The sequence below is a fragment of the Arachis hypogaea genome, chromosome 19 (genome assembly GCF_003086295.3).
Source record: "Arachis hypogaea cultivar Tifrunner chromosome 19, arahy.Tifrunner.gnm2.J5K5, whole genome shotgun sequence".
NCBI lineage: Eukaryota > Viridiplantae > Streptophyta > Magnoliopsida > Fabales > Fabaceae > Arachis > Arachis hypogaea.
Genome location: NC_092054.1, coordinates 90374012 through 90383147, shown reverse-complemented (window position 1 = coordinate 90383147; position 9136 = coordinate 90374012). Strand labels below are relative to the sequence as shown.

At 38.6% G+C, this 9136-nt stretch overlaps 1 non-coding gene across 1 annotated transcript; it reads left to right on the top strand.

Annotated features, from left to right (window-relative positions):
* The first annotated feature begins 3645 nt into the window (after positions 1 to 3645).
* LOC112782066 (small nucleolar RNA R71) lies at positions 3646 to 3749 on the top strand. The gene has a single exon (XR_003192807.1). It is a non-coding gene; the product is annotated as a small nucleolar RNA R71 (small nucleolar RNA).
* The last annotated feature ends 5387 nt before the right edge of the window (positions 3750 to 9136 follow it).

Genomic DNA, 9136 nt, shown 5'->3' with positions numbered 1-9136 from the left:
ATCTTCTCTTATTTCATGAAGGATGATGGAGTGCTCTTGATGTTCCACCCTTAATTGTCCCATGTTGGAACTTAATTCTCCTAGGGAGGTGTTGATTTGCTCCCAATAGTTTTGTGGAGGAAAATACATTTGAGGCATCTCCGGGATCTCATGGTGATGAGCTTCATGCGTCTCTTGAGATCCATGAATGGGCTCTCTTGCTTGCTCCATCCTTTTCTTAGTGATGGGCTTCTCTTCCTCAATGGGAATGTCTTCTTCTATGAAAGCTCCAGCTGAGTAACATAGATGGCAAATAAGATGAGGAAAAGCTAGCCTTGCCCCAGGAGAGGGCTTTTCGGCTATTTTGTAGAATTCAAGGGACATGACTTTATGAACTTCTACTTCCTCTCCAATCATGATGCTATGAATCATGATGGCCCGATCCACAGTAACTTCAGATCGGTTGCTAGTGGGGATGATAGAACGTTGGATGAACTCCAACAATCCTCTAGCCACAGGCTTGAGGTCCAGTCTTCTTAATTGAACCAGCTTGCCTTTGGAGTCAATCTTCCATTGAGCTCCTTCCACACATATGTCCATGAGGACTTGGTCCAACCTTTGATTAAAGTTGACCCTTCTAGTGTAGGGGCGTGCATCTCCTTGCATCATAGGCAAGTTAAACGCCAACCTCACATTTTCCGGACTAAAATCTAAGTATTTCCCCCAAACCATTGTAGTATAATTCTTTGGGTTTGGGTTCTTACTTTGATCATGGTTCCTAGTGATCCATGCATTAGCATAGAACTCTTGAACCATTAGGATGCCGACTTGTTGGATGGGGTTTGTTAGAACTTCCCAACCTCTTCTTTGGATTTCATGTCGGATCTCCAGATACTCATTCTTCTTGAGCTTAAAAGGGACCTCAGGGATCACCTTCTTCTTGACCACAACATCATAGAAGTGGTCTTGATGAGCTCTGGAGATGAATCTTTCCATCTCCCATGACTCGGAGGTGGAAGCTTTTGTCTTCCCTTTCCCTTTTCTAGAGGATTCTCTGGTCTTGGGTGCCATCAATGGTAATGGAAAAACAAAAAGCTTATACTTTTACCACACCAAACTTAGAATATTGCTCGCCCTCGAGCAAGAGAAGAAAGAATAGATGAAGAAGAAGAAGAAAATATGGAGGAGATGGGGGAGGGGTGTATTCGGCCAAGAAGGGGAAGAGAGGGTTGTGTTGTGTGAAAATGAAGAAGAATGGAGGGCTTTATATAGGGAAGGGAGGGGGGGTAAGGTTCGGCCATAAGGATGGGTTTTGGGTGGGAAATTGATTTTGAATTTTGAAGGTAGGTGGGGAAGAGTGGATGGATGTGAGTGGTGAAGTGGTTATAGGGGAGAGAGATTGAGGTGATTGGTGAAGAGTTTTGGGGAAGAGTGTTTATGGGATTGTGTGAAAGAGGGGTGAGAAGAAGCGAGTGGAGGTAGGTGGGGATCCTGTGGGGTCCACAGATCCTGAGGTGTTCAAGGATTTACAACCTTGCACCAAATTAGGCATGCAAAATGCCCTTGAACACAACTCTGGGTGTTCAGCGCCAGATTGGTGCTTGTTCTGGGCGTTGAATGCCCATTTGTTGCCCATTTCTGGCGTTGAACGCCAGAACCATGCTTGTTCTGGGCGTTCAGCGCCAGCTCTTCTCCAGGGTGCAATTCTGGCATTCAAACGCCCAGATGCTGCCCATTTTGGGCGTTCAGCGCCATAACCATGCTATGTTCTGGCGTTGAACGCCAGCCAGATGCTTCTTACTGGCGTTTAAATGCCAGTAAGGTCTTCCTCCAGGGTGTGATTTTTCTTCTGCTATTTTTGATTCCGTTTTCAATTTTTTTATTTATTTTGTGACTCCACATGATCATGAACCTGATAAAACATGAAAGAACAAGAAAAATAAAATTAGATAAATAAAAATTGGGTTGCCTCCCAACAAGTGCTTCTTTAATGTCAATAGCTTGACAGTGGGCTCTCATGGAGCCTCACAGATGTTCAGAGCTTTGTTGAGACTTCCCAACACCAAACTTAGAGTTTGGTTGTGGCCTCCCAACACCAAACTTAGAGTTTGACTGTGGGGGCTCTGGTTGACTCTGTTTTGAGAGAAGCTTACTATGCCTCTTTTCCATTGAGTTGTAAACACAAGAGAGTCCTCATTCAATTGAAGGACTAATTCACCTCTGTCAACATCAATCACAGCTCTTGCTGTGGCTAGGAAAGGTCTTCCAAGGATGATGGATTCATCCTCATCCTTCCCAGTATCAAGGATTATGAAATCAGCAGGGATGTAAAGGCCTTCAACCTTTACTAACACATCCTCTACTTGTCCATAAGCCTGTTTTCTTGAATTGTCTGCCATCTCTAATGAGATTTTAGTAGCTTACACCCCAAAGATTCCCAGTTTCTCTATTACAGAGAGGGGCATGAGGTTTATCCCTGAACCAAGGTCACACAGAGCCTTTTCAAAGATCATCGTGCCTATGGTACAAGGTACTAGGAACTTTCCAGGATCCTGTTTCTTCTGAGGCAATCTCAGTTGATCCAGATCACTTAGTTCATTGGTGAACAAGGGAGGTTCAACTTCCCAAGTCTCAATACCAAATAATTTGGCATTCAGCTTCATGATTGCACCAAGGTACTTGGTAACTTGCTCCTTAGTAACATCCTCATTCTCTTCAGAAGAGGAATACTCATCAGAGCTCATGAATGGCATAAGGAGGTTCAATGGAATCTCTATGGTCTCTGGATGAGTCTCAGATTCCTTTGGTTCCTCAGAGGGAAGCTCCTTATTGATCACTGGACGTCCCAGGAGGTCTTCCTCCTTGGGATTCACGTCCTCCCCTTCCTCCTTGGATTCGGCCATGATGGTTATATCAATGGCCTTGCACTCTCCTTTTGGATTTTCTTCTGTATCACTTGGGAGAGCACTAGGAGGAGTTTCAGTGATCTTCTTACTCAGCTGGCCCATTTGTGCCTCCAAATTTCTAATGAATGACCTTGTTTCATTCATGAAACTCACAGTGGCCTTAGATAGATCAGAAACTAAGTTTGCTAAATTAGAAGTATTTTGTTAAGAGTTCTCTGCCTGTTGCTGAGTAGATGATGGAAAAGGCTTGCTATTGCTAAACCTGTTTCTTCCACCATTATTAAAGCCTTGTTGAGGCTTTTGATCCTTCCATGAGAAATTTGGATGATTTCTCCATGATGAGTTATAGGTGTTTCCATAAGGTTCACCCATGTAATTCACCTCTGCTACTGCTGGGTTTTCAGGATCATAAGCTTCTTCTTCAGAAGATGCCTCTTGAGTACTATTGGATGCAGCTTGCATTCCATTCAGACTCTGAGAAATCATATTGACTTGCTGAGTCAATATTTTATTCTGAGCCAATATGGCATTCAAAGTATCAATTTCAAGAACTCCCTTCTTCTGAGGCGTCCCATTGCTCACAGGATTCCTCTCAGAAGTGTACATGAACTGGTTATTAGCAACCATGTCAATGAGTTCCTGAGCTTCTGCAGGCGTTTTCTTTAGGTGAATGGATCCACCTGCAGAAGTATCCAATGACATCTTAGCTAATTCAGACAGACCATCATAGAATATATCCAGGATGGTCCATTTTGAAAGAATGTCAGAAGGGCACTTTTTGGTCAGTCCTTTGTATCTCTCCCAAGCTTCATAGAGGGATTCACCTTCTTTCTGTCTGAAGGTTTGAACATCCACTCTAAGCTTGCTCAGCTTTTGAGGAGGAAAGAACTTGGCTAAGAAAGCCTTGACCAGCTTATCCCAAGAGTTCAGGCTATCCTTAGGTTGAGAGTCCAACTATATTCTAGCTCTGTCTCTCACAGCAAAAGGGAAAAGCATGAGCCTGTAGACTTCAGGATCTACTCCATTAGTCTTAACAGTATCACAGATCTGCAAAAATTCAGTTAAGAACTGAAAAGGATCTTCAGATGGAAGTCCATAAAACTTGCAGTTCTGCTGCATCAGAGAAACTAATTGAGGTTTCAGCTCAAAATTGTTTGCTCCAATGGTAGGGATGGAGATGCTTCTTCCATGTAAATTGGAATTAGGTGCAGTAAAGTCACCAAGCATTCTCCTTGTATTATTATTATTATTTTCGGCTTCCATCTCCTCTTCCTGTTCGAAAATTTCTGAAAGGTACTTGCTGGATTGTTGTAATTTAGCTTCTCTTAGTTTCCTCTTCAGAGTCCTTTCAGGTTCTGGATCTGCTTCAACAAGAATATTATTGTCCTTGCTCCTGCTCATATGAAGGAGAAGGGAACAGAAAAATAATAATAGGGATCCTTTTTACCACAGGTATGGAGGTTCCCCTGTGTGAGTAGAAGAAGAAAAGAATGTAATGTAAAGAAAGAAACACAAGGGTAAGGAGAGCAGAGATGTGGGATGAAGAGAGGTGTTAGTAGATGAATAAATAAATAGAAGGAGATGAGAGAGAAGGAGAATTTTCGAAAATTATTTTTGAAAAAGAGTTAGTGATTTTCGAAAATAGTTTTTGAAAAAGGTTAGTAATTTTTCGAAAATTAAAATCAAAAATTAAAATAATTAGTTAATTAAAAAGAAATTTTGAAAAAGAGGGAAGATATTTTCAAAAATTAGAGAGAGAGAGTTAGTTAGGTAGTTTTGAAAAAGATAAGAAACAAACAAAAAGTTAGTTAGTTAGTTGAAACAAATTTGAAAATCAATTTTGAAAAGATAAGAAGATAAGAAGTTAGAAAGGATATTTTAAAATCAAATTTTGAAAAAGATAAGATAAAGAGATATTTTTGAAATGATATGATTGAAATTAGTTTTGAAAAAGACTTGATTTTTAAAATCACAATTAATGACTTGATTCACAAGAAATCACAAGATATGATTCTAGAACTCAAAGTTTGAATCTTTCTTAACAAGCAAGTAACAAACTTGAAATTTTTGAATCAAAACATTAATTGATGATGTTATTTTCGAAAATTAGGAGATAAAGATAAGAAAAAGATTTTTGAAAAATATTTTTAAAATTTTCGAAAATAAATAAGAAAAATGAAAAAGATTTGATTTTTGAAAAAGATTTTAAAAAAGATAAGATTTTTAAATTGAAAATTTGATTTGACTCCTAAAAACAACTAGATTTTAAAAAGTTTTGAAAAAGTCAACTCAAATTTTCGAAATTTATGAGTGAAAAAGGGAAAGATATTTTTTTTTATTTTTGAATTTTTAATGATGAGAGGAAAAAACATGAAAAAGACTCAATGCATGAAAATTTTGGATCAAAACAATGAATGCATGCAAGAATGCTATGAATGTCAAGATGAACACCAAGAACACTTTGAATGTCAAGATGAACATCAAGAACTTATTTTTGAAAAATTTTTAATGAAAAGAAAACATGCAAGACACCAAACTTAAAAATTTTTCATGTATAGACACTATGAATGCAAGAATGCATATGAAAAACAAGAAAAGACACAAAACATGAAAACATCAAGATCAAACAAGAAGACTTACCAAGAACAACTTGAAGATCATGAAGAACACTATGAATGCATGAATTTTTCGAAAAATGCAAGATGAATATGCAATTGACACCAAACTTTCAACTTGACTCAAGACTCAAACAAGAAACATGAAATATTTTTTATTTTTATGATTTTTTTATTTTTTTGGATTTTTGTATATTTTTTTTTCGAAAAAACATATAGGAAAAAAAAAATAAGGATTTCAAAATTTTTTAATATGAATTCCAGGAATCTTGTATTCTTAGTCTAAAGCTCCAATCTGAGGGTTAGGCATGGCTTAATAGCCAGCCAAGCTTTAGTATGTAACTCAGACATGCCACGGCTGACATTCCAATTAACTTGCCTCTATGCTGATGGTTGGAAGCCCCTATCCAAAAGAATTAGACATGGCTTTACAGCCAGCCAGGCTTCAACATGCTTCATGAAACTCTAGAATTCATTCTTAAATATTCTGAAGAAAAATATATTTTTGAAAAGATTTATTTTTTTTTTCAAAAACAGATGAGAAATTTTTGAAAGGTTTTTGAAAAATTTTTGAAAATTTTTTGAAAACAAAATAAGAAGAAAATTACCCAATCTGAGCAACACGATGAACCGTCAGTTGTCCAAACTCGAACAATCCCCGGCAACGGCGCCAAAAACTTGGTGCACGAAATTGTGATCTCAGGCAACGGCGCCAGAAACTCTGTACGCACGTCTTAATAAATCGTTTTTCATTCACAACTTCGATACAACTAACCAGCAAGTGCACTGGGTCATCCAAGTAATAAACCTTACGTGAGTAAGGGTCAATCCCACGGAGATTGTCGGCTTGAAGCAAGCTATGGTCACCTTGTAAATCTCAGTCAGGCAGATATCAAATAGTTATGGAGTTTTCGAATATTAATAATAAATAGAAAATAAGGATAGAAATACTTATGTAATTCATTAGTTAGAATTTCAGATAAGCGTATAGAGATGCATTCGTTCCTCTGAACCTCTGCTTTCCTGCTGTCTTCATCCAATCAATCTTACTCCTTTCCATGGCTGGCTTTATGTAAGGACATCACCGTTGTCAATGGCTACTTTTTATCCTCTTTGGAAAATGGTCCGATGCGCAGTCACTGCATGGCTAATCGTCTGGAGGCATCACCCTTGTCAATGGCTGCATCCCATCCTCTTGTAAAAATGGTCCAAATGCTCTGTCACAGCACGGCTAATCATCTGAGGTTCTCGATCATACTGGAATAGGATTCACCCTCCTTTTGCGCCTGTCACTACGCCCAGCACTCGCTAGTTTGAAGTTCGTCACAGTCATTCAATCCCAGAGTCCTACTCGGAATACCACAGACAAGGTTTAGGCTTTCCGGACTCTCATGAATGCCGCCATGAATCTAGCTTATACCACGAAGATTCTGATTAAGAGATCCAAGAGATACTCATTCAATCTAAGGTGGAACGGAAGTGGTTGTCAGGCACGTATTCGTGGGGGAATGATGATGATTGTCACGTTCATCACATTCAGGTTGAAGTGTGAATGAATATCTTAGAAGCGGAATAAGTTGAATTGAATAGAAAAACAGTAGTACTTTGCATTAATCTTTGAGGAACAGCAGAGCTCCACACCTTAATCTATGGAGTGCAGAAACTCTACCGTATGAAAATACATAAGTGATAATGGTCGAGGCATGGCCGAATGGCCAGGCCCCATGAAAGTCTAAGATAGCATAAAACTGATCAAAGATGTCTAATACAATAGTAAAGAGTCCTATTTATACTAAACTAGTTACTAGGGTTTACAAAAGTAAGTAATTGATGCATAAATCCACTTCTGGGGCCCACTTGGTGTGTGCTTGGGCTGAGCTTGAATGTTACACGTGAAGAGGCTCTTTCTGGAGTTGAACGCCAGGTTGTAACGTATTTCTGGCGTTCAACTCTGGTTTGTGACGTGTTTCTGGCGTTTAACTCCAGACTGCAGCGTAGAACTGGCGTTCAACGCCCTTTTACGTCGTCTAAACTAGGCCAAAGTATGGACTATTATATATTGCTGGAAAGCCCTGGATGTCTACTTTCCAACGCAATTGAAAACGCGCCATTTTGAGTTCTGTAGCTTCAGAAAATCCACTTTGAGTGCAGGGAGGTCAGAATCTAACAGCATCAGCAGTCCTTCTTCAACCTCTGAATCTGATTTTTGCTCAAGTCCCTCAATTTCAGCCAGAAAATACCTGAAATCAAAGAAAAACACACAAACTCATAGTAAAGTCCAGAAATGTGAATTTAACATAAAAACTAATGAAAACATCCCTAAAAGTAACTAGATCCTACTAAAAACATACTAAAAATAATGCCAAAAAGCGTATAAATTATCCGCTCATCAACCTGCATTCCAACTTATCCTATGGTTATCTAGCCTAAGTTTTCACAGAATATTATATATTAAATGCAAGAAACCTAAACCATACCTTGGCGGATTCTCACGTAACGATCAAGGCACTTTAATTATAATAAACGCAGCCCTTCCAAAACAAACACAGCCCTTCCATAATTTAATAAACACTAGGCTCAGCTTCCTCCAAGTTCCAATATCCACAATTCCAAGCTCCAATTATTTATTCACAACCTAATACACATTTATAACACACATATATCCAATTTAACACTCAAAGCTCAAATTTAATAAAATTAAAATAGAATCATCGTGTCCTCACCTTACCCAAGCTTCACATAAGCAAGAGTGAACGTTTTTCTTAAGCCAATTGGATCCTAAAACATCAGAAATCAAAGAAATTCAACTTCCCTTCCCAAATTTAGAAAATTGGGGGAAAAGAGTGGCTGAGAATATTTAAGGGCTTACCTATAAAATTGTTCCGGTAGAAATGTAGAGCTGGAAGCGGTGGACGCGTGGCCGTAAATGGTGTGGCGATCGGAGCTCGGACAGAGAAGTTACGGCGTACGGAAGATTGCCGTAAGGGTTCGGTGAAGTTTCATTCTTCCCTCTCCTTTGTGTGCTTCAACTTCATTTCTGTTAAAATGAAGGGGAAGAAAGGCTTTGGGCTCACTTAAAAGCGCTGGTCCGGTTGGGCCCACAGCCTGGTTTGGGCCTGGTTCAACCGGTTCGGTCTGTTAGGTCCAATTTTGGACCGTTTTCTTCGAAATTAGTGTCAAAATTCTCGTTTCGATGAGCTCTATACTAATTTGATATAATATTCGCATTTATAATCTTCCTTATTAAAAACTAATTTATTGACTCAATATCTACTAATTTAACCGGGGTTTACAGGAAACATTGGTGATAAGATGATTTGGAATTTTCATTGAGAGAATTTGGATAATAGGGTAATACTCATGCATTCATTATTCAAGACATATGCATCTTCTCTTGTTGACAAAAACAAGGAATTGTTTATAAAAGAAAATAAAAAATTAATCAAATCAAGTTTTGTGCACAAGAGCATATGAAATAAACAAACAGTGAATAAAGGATGCATATGTGTGTGTTTTGGAAAAAAAAATGCATGAGTAAATGTGAGATAGGAGATAAATGGGTAGTGAGGTTGTTTTGTTATGTGTACATAGGATAATATAGGATTAGGTGGACACTTGAGCTAATCAAAGATCTAA